This window comes from Cornus florida, unplaced genomic scaffold (genome assembly GCF_030987335.1).
Source record: "Cornus florida cultivar Cherokee Brave unplaced genomic scaffold, ASM3098733v1 CherokeeBrave_3.0.0_Hap2_Chr01, whole genome shotgun sequence".
NCBI classification, from domain to species: Eukaryota; Viridiplantae; Streptophyta; class Magnoliopsida; order Cornales; family Cornaceae; genus Cornus; species Cornus florida.
Genome location: NW_026775571.1, coordinates 110,033,142 through 110,051,884, shown reverse-complemented (window position 1 = coordinate 110,051,884; position 18,743 = coordinate 110,033,142). Strand labels below are relative to the sequence as shown.

The following is an 18,743-nucleotide window of genomic DNA, read 5'->3' as shown; positions in this document are numbered from 1 at the left end:
GGTCAATTTCGGGCTTTGATGATGTTCCCAAAGATGGAGAAGCAAACCAAATAGCCCGGGGCAAAAATAGAGCTGAATAAGGCTTAAAGGAATTTGTCAACTCTAGGGGGATCGATCCCCAGGGTGGGGGATCGATCCCCCAGGACTTAGCAACATTATAGTTTTTATTTAATTTTTGGGCTCATTTTGGGAACTGTTGGGCTTTAATGAGATTGTTACTTAAGGCCCAGTGAGCTATTAGATTAGGGTTAGTTTTAGTTTTTATTTAGGTAAAGATTATTAGAGAAAGGAAATTAAGTTTTATTTTATTATTTTTTTCTGTATCGTAGTATCGTATTTTCTCTCCGGAAAAACACGCGAAAAAAGAAAAAAAGCAAGAACAGGCTAGGGTTTGGAAGAAAAGTTCAGAGAAGATGAAGCAAATGAAGGGGATTGTCCTGTCTTCGACTCCATCAACCATGAGTGGCTGATTCTTCTACTTAGGGTTGGATAAACCCTAAGCATGTAACATATTCTCTCTCTCTCTTTTCATACTTTTTGGGGATTAATTTATGTAATTAGTGTATAGTCTTGAATATTATGAATTAAATTCTTCCAATTGATTATCTGTATTAATCTCATATTATCTTATGTGTGGTTGATTGATAAACAAATTTTACACATGAATTCTTTGTTAATTGATTCTTGTGATGGCTATGCATGGTATTGCTTAGTTGTAATTGTGTTTCAAATTGATGAAAAATGCTTCCATTTGATGGATGGTACTACATGTTTAGGTTAAATTGTTGTCTAATTAGTTTTAAATTCATGTTTAATTAGTTTAATTTAAGTTTAATTAATTTAATTGCAATTCAATTATTAGGTAAGTAGACCATCCATACTTATGTTTGAATTCCATACTTTTTGTCACAATTGCATTATCTTCTAGATTAATGTGTGTTAAATTTGTAACTTGGATTGATAAATCATGCTTTGAATGGGTGAATTGCTCTACACTTAGTTTAATTGTCATTAGGTAGTTGATTCATGCTTGAAATTGATGGTTTACACTTTTCATTGCACTTGTTAGCCATATATAGATTACATAGTATTATTTCCCCAATTAGTTGAAAGTGAGTGAGTTAGGGAATGTGCTTAGTGGTGAATCCTACACCCTAAGTCTCTTTCCAATCTCTTAAACTCTATTTCTTTATTACAATCATTTAGTTTAAAATTAGTTTTAATCACAAACAAAACCCTTTTAGCAATCACATAAGCACTAAAGTAGAATTCAATTCTGGAAAACCTATAATTGTTTAGATCTCTTGGGATGATCCCTGCTCACTTCATACTCCATAGTATTAGTGTTTAGTGGTTTTATAAATTTTAAAATATGGTGCCCACTTGACATTATTTCTAAACCTAAAGTGTTGTGCATTATTTTGTGCACACGCTCGGTCGCACCATAGTTTTGGCGCCGTTGCCGGGGATCTAACGGTTTTGAAGAATTGAATTAAACATTAGTTCTTTGTTGATTGTCTACTTTTAAGTCATTTTAATTTTTAATTTTTTTTTATTTGATTTGTCAATTAGGTACTTGAAGCAAAGTGGAGCAAACGCTGGACTTAGAAGCAATTAAAAAAATTTGAAGTTGCATAAGGACCATCTGTAAGTTCTCTTTAATTTTAGTACTTTAATTGTATACCAATTTGCATGCTATGGACAGCCCAAGTGAAGGCTTAAATTGAATTGTTTTATTTTTAAGTCCAAGCATACCTTCTTGTAGAAGGCATCGGCCCGTGTGGAGGCATTTATTTGTTTTAAGTGCATTGATATTATTGAGGAGTTTAGGAACATCGTATGTGGAGGTTGAAATTTTGAAATGTTGGTGTGTTGACTTGTTCTAGTGCATGCATGGTCGTAGATCACTTAATCATCCTCTTGCTCCTGTAAATCAAAATCTCGAAATTTTTCTTCGGCGTTTAAGAAGTAGTACTAGGGATAGTCATCTTAATCTTTCAAATTTTGATCTTCCATCACCTTTAATGGAAGATCCAATTGAAGATCCCATTGTAGATCTTGGTCATGTGGATCATAATGGTGTGCACCACCCACCACAAGTTCATATTGTGGATCCTCAAGGTGTGCATCCACCCTTGGGAATGCCACAACCAGTTAATCATACGGTGCAACAACCTAATCTAGGGATGCCAAGGCCAAATGTTATTCCCCCCAATTGGTGAGCAACAACAACAATATGTTCAAATGGCATACCCTCAACAAGGTCAAATGGCATATCATCAACAAGGTCAAATGCCATATCCTCCTCTCAATCCTCCAATGGTCCTTAGGGATCATTACACTCCAAATCAATATAATGCACCCACTTGCATTCAATTGCCAAATTTCCGTGCTCATCATTATGAGATTAAGGCTTCCACCATTAACATGTGCCCCCTTTTCTATGGGTTGAGCAATGAAGAGCCTTATAAACATTTAGATGAGTTTTTGGAAGTCTGCTCCACCGTGAAAATCACGGATGTTCCGGAAGAAGTCCTAAAAATGAAGCTTTTCCCTTTCACTCTTCGGGATAAAGCTAAATATTGGTTCAATAACTTGCGGCCGAATACAATTACCTCTTGGGCACAATTGCAACAAGAGTTCTTAAAGAAGTATTACCCCGCAAGTTGAACTGATGCCATGAGAACTTCCATTCGTGAATTTAAACAACAAGAAGGAGAACCCCTTCATGAAGCATGGGAACGTTTGAATGACTTGCTACGGAAATGTCCACATCATGACATTCCTAAATGGCAATTAGTTCAATGTTTCTTTTCAAGTTTATCTGATGCCAATAAGGGCATTGTTGATGCTTCTTGTGGCGGAAGCTACATAGAAAGAAATGAAGATGAAATTTGGCTTCTTTTCGAAAAAATGAGTGGAAACTCAATGCATAGATCTTCATCTTCTAGGGGTAGTCACCTAGCACATATGGGAGGAAAGAAAGCTATAAATCAAATAGACTCTTCCATGGAAATTGCCGCTGAGGTCAAAAATCTTACTCAAAGGTTTGATACATTCCTTTTGAATCAAGGTCCGGCAACTCAATCATATCCTCACCATTCCAATGAAATGTGCATGACTTGTTCTAGTTACACTCACCATACTTTAAATTGTCCTCTTGGACAAATTATACCAAGTGAGTCTCAAGAACAAGCAAATGCAGCTTTCATTCATCAAGGGAACAACCCTTATTCCAATACTTACAATCCGGGGTGGAAAAATCATCCTAACTTTGCATGGAGAAATCAAGGAGACGGTACAAACCCTCCTCAAACTCAAGGTTACCAAGCAAAGTATGTTCCCCCACATCTCCAAAATCAAAATCAGAATTCTCAAGGTTACCGTCTTTCATTTTATCCTCAGAATTCTCAATCCTATTCTCAACCTCAAGCATCAAATTCTCAATCTTACTCTAATCCAAATCAAGCGCCTCCTAAGAGTTCCGCTTTTGAGGACAAAATCTTGCAAGCTTTGATAAGCGCCGAATATTGTATATTCAAGCGCCCTAAATTACATTAACAAAGTCCAGTTATTAATTATTTTATGTAGATTAACTCCATTTGCATGTTTTTATGCATTTTCAGGTTGAAGTGCAAAAAGGAAGCAAAAATGAGGCTTTGTGGAATTTTGAACAAAAAGGATGCCATTTCTGAATTTCTGGCAGCAGTGATCCTGACTTTTGTCGCCATTTTTGACCTAGCAAACTCAAGAACTAGACTTCCATCATAACATGAAAGATTTAGATCTCTGAATCAGCTTTCCAAATCTTCAAGTGGTTCATCATTCGGAGTTCGGAGCAGAGAGTTATGATCTTCATAACAGAGGTGCGCAGAACTGCCTGGCAGCACTGATGTACTACCTTTCTCCCCATTTTCGACCAACCAGACTTGAGAATTGGGTCTTCATCAAAACATGAAGTTTTTAAAGCACTGAATCAGCTCTCCAAATCTTCAAACAGATCATCATTCGGAGTTCGGGGCACAAAGTTATAGCAGTTTTCCCAAAATAGGTCAGCGCTGAGCTAGAGGAGCATGTTGCACATTGCACTAAGTTAGAGTGCTCGAGATCACTTTGCGAGTGCTCGAAAATCAGGCAGATTGCACTCGGAAATGGCTCAATTTCAGCCACTTGCACATTGGTTTCCTCAATGCCATCTTCCTTCTTTATGAAGTGGTTGGAGGTGTTCCTTGGAGGGGAGAGAGGGTGTTGTTGGAGCATAAAAAGCTACCCAAGGGCCACACATTAGGAATCTTGGATCTTTAGCAAGATAGAGGAGAGAGAAGAGAGCAAGAAGAAGAGGGTTCTTGGAGCAAAAGGAAGGGAGCTCGAAAATGGAGGAAAAGGGCAAGCTTCTTCCTTCTCCTAGCTCACTCATGGGTAACTAAACCTCATCTAGGGAGGTGATGAAGCCTCCCCTTTTGTTCATGTTCTAGATTAGGTTCTATTTTGGGGATTATAATGTATAAACTTTGGTCTTTTCATAGTTTAAGAGCTTATTACTTCTTGTAATGAATATTCATGTTTAAATGATTGATGTGAGTTATTTAGCTTGTCTTGATGATTCTTACATTAGTCTTATTGCTTTTATTTTCATAGTGACAATGAAGATATTAACTATGAATGGTTTTCAAGGCATGTTAATTTTGAAACTTGATATTCCATTGCTTAGGTACCTCCTTTGATGGACTATGCTTGATTCTTACTTTCATGTGCTTCATCATTTGATTGAATGCTTGATGGTCTTTTGCTTAAGTTAATGTATTTGATACTACACCCTAGTCTAGGTAGTCCAAATGTGTTGTCTTTTGATAGACCATTCTTGTTTTAATCTCATGAACTTTTTATTGGTTATGAAGCAACTATGTGTTGCTACATAATTCTTGATCATTGCTTATATAGTGTTTATCTCCAATTTAGTCTTGATTTAGCATGTATTTAGGGCGTAGGTGGATTCACTTCTCTAGTTTCCCCTTTTATTATCTCTAACTCTCATTTACTAGCACTACTATTTTATGCATTCTAAGTTCTAAGTTTAAGTGACAAACAACCAAAACCCTCTGTAAACCCTTTATCATTCTAAGAACAATTCTAGACACTTAGGTTGCCATAGACTAGCGCAGTCCCAGTGGTTCGACTTACCCGACCAATAGCCCTATTTTACAATGATTCGTGCTATTGCGAAGGTTGATGTTAGTTGATCAACCGATCAAGCTTTAGGTAATCTTCAAAAAGATAATCAACTGTTTCATTCTCACTCTCAATCAATTGCAAAGCTTGAAGCTCAAATTGGGCAATTAGCTAATTCTTTAAATGTGAGAGAGAAAGGTAAGTTGCCTAGTCAAACTGAGACCAATCCTAAAGGGCAATTTATGGCGCAAGCAAGTCCTTCATCAGAATTTTCTGGAAATGAGCAAGTTCAAGCAATTACAACCTTGAGAAGTGGTAGGAAAGTGGATAATAATGTAGAGGTACCTGAGGAGGATAGTGAATTGGCACAACCAAGTGGTTGTATCCATCCCATTCCAAATTCTATTCCAATTTCCTTAGATGCTAGTGGTTCCAAAAAGGACATTCCATCATCTTCATCATCATCTCCCCAATTAGAGAAGCCATATGAGCCAAAAGCTTCATTTCCTCAAGCTTTGAGAGAGACTTCATCATTTGGGAGACAAGAAGGAAAAATTCATGATATGATGGAAGTGTTTAAACAAGTGAAAATCAATCTTCCTCTTCTAGATGCAATTAGGCAAATTCCACCATATGCAAAGTTCTTGAAGGACTTGTGCACACAAAAGAGGAAGAGCAAGGGAAAGGACCTTAAGAAAGTGCTTTTAACAGAACAAGTGAGTTCCATCATTCTTTCTAACACTCCTCCTAAGTTCAAGGATCCGGGTGCTCCGACTATTTCTTGTGTTATTGGAAACCAAGAGGTTCGTAGAGCTTTCCTTGATTTAGGTGCAAGTATCAATCTCATTTCATACTCTGTTTACTTGCAGTTAGGGTTAGGGGACTTGAAGCCAACATCGGTAGTAATCCAACTAGCCGATAGATCAATTAAGAAACCAAGGGGGATTGTTGAGGATATTCTAATTAAGGTTGATAAATTTTATTTCCCGGTTGATTTTGTAGTACTAGATACTGAGCCAGTCCCTAATCTCACCAATCACATTCCAGTCATCCTAGGAAGGCCATTCCTTGCCACTGCCAATGCCACAATTAATTGTAGATCCGGCATTATGGACATCTCTTTTGGCAACATGATGGTTAAGCTTAATGTATTCAATGTAAGTCAACATCCCACAGATGAAGACGAGTGTTTCCTAGTAGATGTCTTGGATGAAACCATAGAGGAGACTCTTCCCTCTATTCTATCTAAGGACCCTCTTGAGGCGTGCCTTTGTGAAATGTTTGAAAGTTGTGGTTTTGACACAGAAGGATCCATAAGTGAGGTGAATGCTTTAATGGACTTTGTGGCCACTTTGGATTACCCACCTTGGAAAAGCAAGAAAGAACCTCTTCCTTCACTCTCTAGTACTCCACCAGTTCCATCTCTCATCTCTCCTCCTATTCTTGAGCTTAAGCCTCTTCCATCAAATCTGAAATACGCCTTCTTAGGCCCAAAAGAGACTCTTCCGGTCATCATTGCTTCCAATCTTGAAAATGACCAAGAGAATGATCTTTTGGAAGTGCTTAAAGCTAACAAAGAAGCCATTGGATGGAGTGTGGCTGACTTAAAAGGCATTGACCCTTCTATTTGTATGCATCGCATACACATGGAAGAGGATTAAAAGCCATTTAGGGATGCTCAAAGGAGATTGAACCCAAATATGAAGGAAGTTGTCATGAAGGAGGTTGTGAAACTTCTAGATACGGGAATCATTTATCCTATCTCTGATTCCAAATGGGTTAGTCCAACTCAAGTGGTTCCCAAAAAGTCAGGAATCACAGTTGTTGAAAATGCTAAGGGTGATCTCATCTCGAAACGCACCGCTACTTCATGGATTGTTTGCATAGATTACCGAAAGCTGAATTCTGCCACTAGGAAAGACCATTTTCCATTACCTTTCATTGACCAAATCTTGGAAAGATTGGCTGGGCAATAATACTATTGCTTCCTAGATGGTTATTCGGGGTACAATCAAGTGGCCTTAGATCCATTGGATCAAGAAAAGACCACTTTCACATGTCCTTTCGGTACATTTGCTTATCGAAGGATGCCTTTCGGATTGTGCAATGCTCCTGCCACTTTCCAAAGGTGGATGATGTTAATTTTTTTGGACATGGTGGAGAAGTATTTAGAAGTCTTCATGGATGACTTCTCGGTTTTTGGGTCCTCATTTGATTCGTGTCTCCAAAATCTTAAAAAAGTGCTTCAAAGATGTCGTGAGACTAATCTTGTGTTAAGTTGGGAAAAGAGCCATTTCATGGTTCAAGAAGGAATCGTGCTTGGACATGTCATCTCTAAAAGGGGAATAGAAGTAGATAGAGCGAAAGTTGAGCTAATTTCTGAATTGTCTCCACCTACTACGGTGAGAGAAATCCGCTCCTTTCTAGGACATGCCGGTTTTTATCGCCGATTCATCAAAGACTTTAGCAAAATTGCTAGACCCTTGTGTAACCTTCTTGCCAAGGAGACTCCATTTGTCTTTGATGAAGCATGCCTAAATGCTTTTCATCAACTTCGCACTCTTCTATCATCCGCTCCTATCATGCAACCTCCAAATTGGTCCTTACCATTTGAGATTATGTGTGATGCTTCCGACTTCGCAATGGGTGCTGTTTTGGGGCAAAGGGTAGGTAAACTACCATATGCTATTTACTATGCGAGTAAGACTTTTTCAGGTGCCCAATTGAACTATTCTACCACCGAGAAAGAGTTATTTGCCGTAGTATATGCCCTTGATAAATTCCGGTCATATCTCTTAGGATCCAAGGTAATTGTGTTTTCCGATCATGCCGCTCTTAGGCATCTTTTAATGAAAAAGGAAACCAAACCTCGCTTGATAAGATGGATTCTACTTCTTCAAGAATTTGACTTTGAAATCAAGGATAAAAAGGGCTCCGACAATGTCGTTGCCGATCATCTGTCTAGATTAATGGTTGAATCTTCTCCAAATCTTGAAATTCATGAATCATTTTCGGATGAACAACTCTTTCAAATCTCAAATGGGACGTTGCCTTGGTTCGCCGACATTGTTAATTATCTTGTAACCGGCAAACTTCCCATTACTTGGTCAAAACAAGAAAAGGACCGATTCTTTGCTACCATCCGGAAATACTATTGGGAAGATCCCATTCTATTTCGTTATTGCCCGGATCAAATCATAAGAAGATGTGTGCTGGAAAGTGAAGTTCCAAGCGTCCTTGTGTTTTGTCACACACTTGCTTGTGGTGGACATTTTAGTGGAAAAAAGACCACTTTGAAGGTTCTTCAGAGTGGGCTCTTCTGGCCCACTATCCACCGAGATGCCTATAACTTTTGCAAGGTGTGTGTTCGGTGCCAAAAGTTGGGATCAATGTCAAAGAGAGATATGATGCCCTTAACTTCAGTCTTCGTTGTTGAAATCTTCGATGTATGGGGCATAGACTTTATGGGACCATTCCCAATGTCTTATGGCTTTCAATACATCCTCGTTGCCGTTGATTATGTTTCAAAGTGGGTTGAGGTTTGTGCTACCAAAATGAATGACCACTCCGTGGTAATTGCATTCGTTAAATCAAATATCTTTGCTCGTTTTGGTATGCCAAGGGCTATGATAAGTGATGGAGGAAAACATTTCTGTAATCAATTCTTGAAGCAACTTTTCTTGAAATACTCCGTCACACATAAAGTGGCCACTCCCTACCATCCCCAAACAAGTGGGCAAGTCGAGGTGTCAAATAGGGAAATCAAGCATATTCTTAAGAAAACTGTCAATCCGACCCGAAAAGATTGGTCAAGAAAATTGAACGATGCTTTGTTGGCTTACAGGACAGCTTACAAGACTCCAATAGGCATGTCTCCATATAGACTTGTTTATGGGAAGCCTTGTCATCTTCCGGTTGAGCTAGAACACAAAGCACTTTGGGCAATAAAAAGGCTCAACTTTGATCTTGATAAGGCTGGAAAGGACCGTTTACTCCAACTCAATGAGCTAGAGGAATTGAGAAATGATGCCTATGATAGTTCAAAAATTTACAAGGCAAGGACAAAAGCATTTCATAATAAACATATTGTGAAAAAGTCCTTTGAAGCCGGTCAAAAGGCTTGGTTATTCAACTCTAGGCTCAAATTTTTCCCTGGAAAGCTTCGAACCAAATTATCTCCATCTCACCTCATGAGGTTGTTGAACTTAAAAATCTAAAAGATGAAAGGACCTTCAAAGTTAATGGTCAAAGGCTTAAACCATACATTGATGGACAAAATTTTCAAAGAAATGTGGAATCTGCCCTCTTGGTAGATCCCATTTACTTTGAAGATTGAGAACATCTCACGTCTTTCTAGCGACGTTAAACACTAGTTGTATCGAGTTTCTCCTTCGTTGCATTTTAATTTCCATTTTATTATTATTTTATTTTTATTTTTCCTTTTGTACATTTATGCATTTTTAAATTTAAAAAAAAAAATTGTAAATGAGTAATGTAGGTTGGTGTTTGATTTTATTTCTATTTTATTATTATTATTTTTATTATTTTTGTATATATTTCATGTTAGTTTTGATTTATTAAAAAACATAAAAAAAAAAAAAATTTAAAAAGTATTAATTAGTATAGGTTGATAAGTGATTTTATTTCAATTTTATTTATTATTATTTTTATTTTATTTTTTTATCTATTTTTCATTTTAGTTATATATTCTTTTAGTTTTGTTTTGTTTTATTTTTTTGTTTATTTTATTTATTTATTTATTATTATTATTATTTTTTTTAAAAAAAAAATTGAAAAATTGAAAAAAAAAGAAAAAAGAAAGATCGATCCCCAAAATGGGTAGAAGATCGATCCCATTTTCTTGGTAGAGAGTAACAAAAAAATAGGCCAAGTGGATTGATCCCCCGTCCAAAGGGATCGATCCCATTTTACTTATGTTTATCCCTTCTCATTAAACAGTGAAGGGGACATTTTTTGCCTAAAATTATCGATCCCCCGTCAAAGCAAATCGATCACCCCTTAGCTTTGTTGTGCCCTACCTTCAATCTCCAAAATACATTCCTCTCTGTTCTCCCAGTTTCGAGTCGCCACTCTAAATTTCCTCCTGGCGTTCACGGTGTACAGGAACCCACAATCTTCCGCTGATCTCTTCTCCTTTTCCACGGTGTCGCGGCTGTTAAAAAACGGTGCCATGGTTCTGAGTTCTTCTCCGCCGACGGTTTGAGTTCGCCGTTGGCTTCGCCTTTTATTTTCCGACACGGTTGTTCGTTGCTTTCCGGCGTCGCATCTGGGTTCGTCTTTCCGACGCCGTTTGCCGTTTCTGGGTTCGTTAGCCGGTAATTCCGGCTGGTTGGTTCGCGGCTCGTTATTCTCCAGCGAGGTCGCGGCTGCATTGGTATCATATTCCAGCGATCGCAGCTGGTTTACGGCTGCATCGGCGTCGTCTTTCCGGCGAATTTTTGGATCGCCGAATTCTTGCGGCGGTTGGTTCTTCCAACAGCGGTCGCGGCTGTTCATCTTCTCCGGCGAGCTTTTGGCTTCGCCGTTCCAATTGATACATTAAAAAAAAAAAAAAAACAAAGGAAAAAAAAAAGAAAAGAAAAAAATTAAAATAATAAATAAAACAAAAAATAAAAAAAAATAAAAACATAACATAAAAATTTTAATAATTAAAAAGTATATATATATATATATATATATATTTGAATTGATTTATTAAAAAAAAAAAGTAGATAAAAAATAAAAAATAAAAAAAAGAGTAGCATTGATGTTAAAAAAAAAAAAAAAAAAAAAAACGCTAAGTAGAATTTCTAGTAGTGTTTTTAGTTATTTATTTCTTTATTTATTTTTGATAAAAATAAAATAAAATTTCAGTAACATTCTGTCTTGCTAGAGACGTTAAACTTAGCCCATTTTTTTTATTTTATTTTGTTGGTTGTATATACATGTTCTTTTCCTTTGTAAAAAAAAAATTTTTGAATTGATTTATTTTAGTATATATTTATTTCTTTTTAGTTTAGTATATACTTTTTCTTTTTAGTTTAGAATATTTTTCTTTGTGTTAAAAAAAAAAAAAAAAAAAAAACACTGGGAGATCAATCCCATTCTTGAAATTAAAAAAAAAAAAACATATCACAAAAATTTCAAAAATATGTGCCCCGTTATGCCCTTCTGCTTAGTTATGCATGTTTTCATCTTTTACAAAGGGCTTGATATCATATCTCTTTACATCTTATTCTATATTGTTTTGGAACGTATGTTTTACTTATCCCATTTGATATTTGATGTGAGTTGCTAGTGTGGCTTTTCTAGTAGGTTTTTGCATCTAAGTTTGGGGGAGACCTCTTTCGTCATGGATCATTGCCGGGCGTCATTAACTTTTGCCATCACGGTATACTCTTTCCATTTCTTTCATTGTTCTCATTGCACATTGAGGACAATGTGCAGTTTAAGTTTGGGGGTAACGTAGCCTTGTTACATTCTACTTTAAGTTGAGCTTTAAATGCATGATTGAGATTTGAGATATATTTGGCAATGATTTTGAACTTTTGAAGCATAGTGCCTTTAAAAAACAAGTTGTTAGAGTCTAATACTTCTTGTATGCTCTAGGATGCCATTTAGGGGTAAATTTTAATTTTTGACATCATGTTTGCTTTTGTGGTATACATCATCTTGTTGGTTGAAAATGCTTTGAGAGTTGATTCTAGAATTCTACATTTGCACTTGCGCACATTAGCATTTAATTTATGGGGTACATGCTTAGTTGATTATTGTCTTGGTTTGTTCCAATTGAGCTAGTATGCTTTGAAAGCTTTCATTCTTGATAAAATGACCTTGCAAAGAAAAGAAAGAAAAAAAAAAAAAAAAAAAAAAAAAACTACATTCTTTCAACATGTCAACTGATTAAAAAGGAAGACAAAGAAAGAATGTAAGATGTATAATTAGTTTGAGTTCGTAGCCTAGTCATTCTGAGTCATTACGCCCTTAGGAGTGTCTTTACACTTAACGCCCTAAGACCATCTGGTTTGGGAGTCGTTGGCTCAACGCTTGTTACATGGGGTGATTAGAGAGCTTAATGAACTTGAACATTGCACATAGTCATACATAAAAATAAAAAATTAAAAAAAAAAATGAAATCAATAAAAAGATGTTTGATTGAATAACAAGGTTCATTCAATGTCTTGATGTCTGGTACTATATCTGTATGCTAGTTTGAGGGTAAGACTATGCCATTACTTTGATTTGCTAAGATAGCAACACATTTTGATGCCGGTTCACTAAAAAAGGACGATAGAATTGATTCAATTTGCATGATTAACTTGCTTGATGTGTGGAGGACCATTGTTGCTTACATGATGTTGAAATATTGAGAATAGCTTAGAAATGGCAGAAATTTGCATACTTGAAGTAGTCTACTTTAAAAACTTATTTGATATATGTCGTTGCTTCTCAAGTAAGAAAGAGCTGTTGATGTTTGTGGGTATCATTTTTGCAAACCCTCACGAGACTTCACTCGTCCACTAGGGGTAACCTAGGGGTTTAAAAGGCTTGTTGCATATGCTAAATGCAACCGTGATCCCTACGAAAGTGGTGTTATCTTTATTTGCTTTATTAGTTCATAATTGTATATATGTTTATTTCATTTCCATGCTATAGTTTATTACTAGGGACTAGCAATATCTAAGTTTGGGGGCGTGATAAGTGCTTAAATGTTGCACATTTCAGCACCTAAGCTAAGGTATTTCAGTCTTTGCATCTATCTTAATTTTATGTTTTAGTCCTAATTTATGTTTATGTGTATTTCAGGGCAATAAAGTTAAAATGAGCTAAGAACGGTCCAATTAAGCCTTTTTGGAGTTAAGCAAAGATTTTCAGACAATGGCACAAAGCGGTCAATTTCGGGCCTTTGATGATGTTCCCAAAGATGGAAAAGCAAACCAAATAGCCCGGGGCAAAAATGGAGCTGAATAAGGCTTAAAGGAATTTGTCAACTCTGGGGGGATCGATCCCCAGGGTGGGGGATCGATCCCCCAGGACTTAGCAACATTACAGTTTTTATTTAATTTTTGGGCTCATTTTGGGAACTGTTGGGCTTTAATGAGATTATTACTTAAGGCCCAGTGAGCCATTAGATTAGGGTTAGTTTTAGTTTTTATTTAGGTAAAGATTATTAGAGAAAGGAAATTAAGTTTTATTTTATTATTTTTTTCTGTATCGTAGTATCGTATTTTCTCTCTGGAAAAACACACGAAAAAAGAGAAAAAGCAAGAACAGGCTAGGGTTTGGAAGAAAAGTTCAGAGAAGATGAAGCAGATGATGGGGATTGTCCTGTCTTCGACTCCATCAACCATGAGTGGCTAATTCTTCTACTTAGGGTTGGATAAACCCTAAGCATGTAACCTATTCTCTCTCTCTCTTTTCATACTTTTTGGGGATTAATTTATGTAATTAGTGTATAGTCTTGAATATTATGAATTAAATTCTTCCAATTGATTATCTGTATTAATCTCATATTGTCTTATGTGTGGTTGATTGATAAACAAATTTTACACGTGAATTCTTTGTTAATTGATTCTTGTGATGGCTATGCATGGTATTGCTTAGTTGTAATTGTGTTTCAAATTGATGTAAAATGCTTCCATTTGATGGATGGTACTACATGTTTAGGTTAAATTGTTGTCTAATTAGTTTTAAATTCATGTTTAATTAGTTTAATTTAAGTTTAATTAATTTAATTGCAATTCAATTATTAGGTAAGTAGACCATCCATACTTATGTTTGAATTCCATACTTTTTATCACAATTGCATTATCTTCTAGATTAATGTGTATTAAATTTATAACTTGGATTGATAAATCATGCTTTGAATGGGTGAATTGCACTACACTTAGTTTAATTGTCATTAGGTAGTTGATTCATGCTTGAAATTGATGGTTTACACTTTTCATTGCACTTGTTAGCCACATATAGATTACATAGTATTATTTCCCCAATTAGTTGAAAGTGAGTGAGTTAGGGAATGTGCTTAGTGGTGAATCCTACACCCTAAGTCTCTTTCCAATCTCTTAAACTCTATTTCTTTATTGCAATCATTTAGTTTAAAATTAGTTTTAATCACAAACAAAACCCTTTTGGCAATCACATAAGCACTAAAGTAGAATTTAATTCTGGAAAAGCTATAATTGTTTAGATCTCTTGGGACGATCCCTGCTCACTTCATACTCCATAGTATTAGTGTTTAGTGGTTTTATAAATTTTAAAATATGGTGCCCACTTGACATTATATCTAAACCTAAAGTGTTGTGCATTATTTTGTGCACACGCTCGGTCGCACCAAGTACTTTGATAGATCATTGCTTAGGCGATGCCTTTGATGGTTTATGCTTATTTCTTATCTTCATGTGTTTCATCATTTTATCTAGGGCTGGATAATCTTTTATTCAAGTAAATGTGGTTAAGCTTCACCTTAGTTAGGTAGTCTAAACATGTTCACCTTTGATGGATCATGCTTGCTTGAGATTTAATGTACATCTTGTTGATTATATGACAACTATGTGTTGCTATATATTTCTTGACCATCATATATTGTTTTTCCCCCAATTTAGCTCTAATCTAGCATGTGCATAGGGATGGAGGTGAATTCATTTCCCTAGCCCTCTTTACTTGTATTTCATCTCCTTTAAATTCTTGCAAGCTTTTATTTTAAGCATCTTAATTTCATAGCTTAAGTGACAACCAACAAATCCTCTATGAACACCCCGTATCATTCTAAAAAGACTCTAGACACTTAGGTTGCCATAGATTAGCGCAGTCCCAGTGGTTCGACTTACCCGACCAATTGCCCTATTTTACAATGATTCGTGCTATTGCGAAGGTTGATTTATTATAGATCGAATTCTCAACCAATCAATATTTGGCGCCGTTGCCGGGGACTGCAAACGGTTTAGTAACCGAGGTTCTAGGGTTAATTTTAGTTTGATTGTTAATATTGTGATTTGTGAATATTTCTTGTGCTATTTTGACCATCTTTGTGTTTTAAGTGTTTGTGAGATTCTAGGGACTCAAGGCTCGCCGAAAGAACACTAGCGAATCTGTAAGTCTAGAGGACTTCAAGTAAGCCTCTTGACGTTCTAGTTTCGAATTTGTAATATATCGTGCATGTGTCAAATCTAGTGATAGTTAAATTGTGAGCCCTTGTCGAGCCTATTTTATTGTATATTTTCAATTGCAAACATCGGTCCTTGTCATGGCCAATTTTATTTCTGTCTTGATAATTGAGGAGAAAGGGAATATCGTATGTGGAGTTGTGGAAAATGAATTGTTGTGATGATTATGTTGCGAATTGTTAATGTTTGGCCGTAGATCATTTTCCCTACCCACAATTGACTCACCAATTGATATAAATTCACTTGAAAGAACTCTTAGACGAAACCTTAGGGAATCCTCTCATACAAGAGAACTTGAAACTGAATTTAACACAATGGCAAATAATGAAGAAAATCTAGGGAATCAAGGGGTTAATAATTAGAGGGCCAAAATTCCAAATGTAGAGCCAATGACTCTCAGAGACCATTTCATCCCTACCACCTATGCTTCACCCTCATGCATAGTGATGCCAAACATCGATGCGGCTCAATATGAGATTAAAACAAGTACCATTCAAATGCTTCCATCTTTCCATGGCTTTGATAATGAAGATCCATACAATCATCTTGATGAGTTCCTTGAGATTTGTTCAACCATCAGGTTGCGTGGTTTCCCTGAAAATGCACTCCATTTGCATCTTTTCCCATTTTCTTTAAAAGATAGGGCAAAGTATTGGTTGAACTCACTCGCTCTAAATTCCATCACTTCTTGGGCTCAATTACAGCAATAATTCCTTAAGAAGTATTATCTGGTGAGTAAAACCAACCAAATGAGGCGTTCCATTCTTAGTTTTTCTCAAACGGATGGAGAACAACTCTACGAGACTTGGGAAAGGTTACAAGATCTTCTTAGAAAATGTCCGCATCATTTGATTCCAAAATGGTAATTAGTGCAAGCTTTCTATAATGGCTTGACCGATCCCCATAGATTCATGGTTGACTCTTCTTGTGGAGGGATATTCATGTCCAAGAATGCGGATGAGGCTTAGACCCTACTAGAGAATTTAAGCGAAAATTCACTTCAACATAATTCTCGTAGGGCTCCGACCTCAACCAATGCAAAGAACACCAACCCTTGTCAACCAAAATCAATAAGGGAGGAGTCATCGCAAGTGGATGCCATAGCTCATAAGTTCTATCAATTGATGGCACCACATCTCTCTCTTTCATTATCTCAAAATTCGGCAAGTTCGGTCTGCTCATCATGTACTAGTCCATTCCATCTCATGGAAGATTGCCCCACACTGGAGCAATTTTCCGATCCAAATCAAGAGCAAGCTAATGCCATGTTTTCAAGATCCGGGAATAATCCATATTCCAATACCTACAATCCGGGTTGGAGAGATCATCCAAATTTTTCGTGGAGACAACAAGCCCCAGAGATCAGCCAAATTTTTCGTGGAGGCAACAAGCCCCATAAAATTCCCAATTCCAACATCAAGGGCATCAAAATCAACCATCTTCTCAATATCAAGGTAGACCATTTCAAGCTATCGAACTCCGTACAATCCAAATGTCTCCAATCAACCTCCGGTGTACCCAACTGATGAAATTATGGCTGCAAATAAGCAAATTATGGATTCCAACAAGCAACTCTTGACATCTTTGCAACCTACTCTTCAAATGGTTCACTCTCGTACTCAATCCATAGCTAAGCTCAAAAATCAAGTGGGCCAAATAGTTAACTCTGTGAACCAATTGCTTTAAAAGGACAAAGGTAAGCTTCTCGCTCAACCATTTGAAAATCCTAGAGGGATACATGCGATTGATGAAACCCCTCCATCTAGTAGGCCGAGTCATGAGCATGTTCAAGCAATCACCACCCTTAGGAGTGGTAGAGTGGTTGACAACAAGGTTGATGGAGACAAAAATGAAAAAGAACCTCCTTTGCAAAATCCAAATTCAAGCTCTTCCAATCAAATTCCAAGCTCTTCTTGTCCAAATACCATTCACGGAAATCCCACACCTGTTAACCCAAATGTGGAAATTACTTATGAGCCAAAAGCTCCGTTTCCTCAACATCTTCAAGAGTCAACACATATTAGGAACAAGAATTGTAAAATTCAAGACATGTGGGAAGTTTTTAAGCAAGTGAAGATCAACTTGCCCCTCTTGGATGCTATCAAGCAAATCCTTCCCTATGCAAAATTTCTCAAAGACTTGTGCACTCAAAAGCGCACTTCTAAAAATCATTTGCTAAAGAAAGCGAGGTTAACTGAAAATGTTAGTGCTATCATTCAGCACATCACTTTTCCAAAGTATAAGGATCCGGGTGCCCCCACAATCTCTTGTGTCATTGGTGACAACAAAATTGAGAGGGCCCTCCTTGACTTAGGAGCTAGTGTGAATTTAATTCCATACTCAGTTTACTTACAGCTTGGCTTGGGAGATGTAAAGCCGACTTTCGTGGTTTTGCAACTTGCCGATAGATCGGTCAAGCATCCACGAGGCATTCTTGAGGATGTTATCATCAAAGTGGACAAATTCTACTTCTCGGTAGACTTTGTGGTTCTTGACACGGAACCGGTCCATGATCCAAAAAAGCACATTCCCGTGATCCTTGGTAGGCCATTCTTAGTTACGGCTAATGCATCAATTAATTGCCGAACCGGGGTGATGGACATTGCTTTTGGAAACATGCAAGTCAAACTCCACATCTTTCATACAACTCAACATCCTTCAAATGAGGATGATTGTTTTCTTGTTGATGTCATTGATGAAGTGGTCGAAGAATCTCTCCCCTTTATTCTAAGCAAGGACCCCCTTGAAACTTGCATGTCTCATTTTGACTTCTCAAACTTTGACATTGATCAATCCATCCAAGAAGTTAATTCTCTGCTTGATATTAATGCTATCATGGATATTCCCCCTTGGAAAATTCCAAAAGAGCCGCTTCTTCAGCTCTCCACTACTCCTCCGGCTCCATCTCTGAAATCTCCACCACAACTTGAGCTTAAGCCGCTCCCGGCCCATCTCAAGTATGTATTCCTTGGTTCAAATCAAACTCTCCCGGTCATCATTGCATCGGACCTTCTAAAGGACCAAGAAACTGACATTTTAGCGGTGCTACAAGAGCACAAAGAAGCTATTGGTTGGGCAGTGGCTGACTTGAAAGGAATTGACCCCTTCATTTGTATACACCGTATTCATATGGAGGAGGACGTAAAGCCTACTAGAGAGGTTCAGCGCCGGTTAAATCCTAACATGAAGGAAGTGGTAATGAAAGAAGTGACAAAATTGCTAGATGCGGGAATCATCTACCCCATCTCTTATAGTAAGTGGGTAAGCCCCACATAAGTTGTTCCCAAGAAATCTAGTCTCACCGTTGTTGAAAATTCAGCGGGTGAGCTCGTGCCACAACGAACCACCACCGGATGGCGTGTGTGCATTGACTACCGGAAGCTCAATTTGTCAACTAGGAAAGATCAT

The 18,743-nt window shown here is 37.1% G+C and overlaps 1 non-coding gene across 1 annotated transcript; it reads right to left on the bottom strand.

Moving 5' to 3' along the window:
• Positions 1-2,676: 2,676 nt before the first annotated feature.
• On the bottom strand, positions 2,677-2,783 carry LOC132282805 (small nucleolar RNA R71). The gene has a single exon (XR_009471869.1). It is a non-coding gene; the product is annotated as a small nucleolar RNA R71 (small nucleolar RNA).
• Between the last annotated feature and the right edge of the window lie 15,960 nt (positions 2,784-18,743).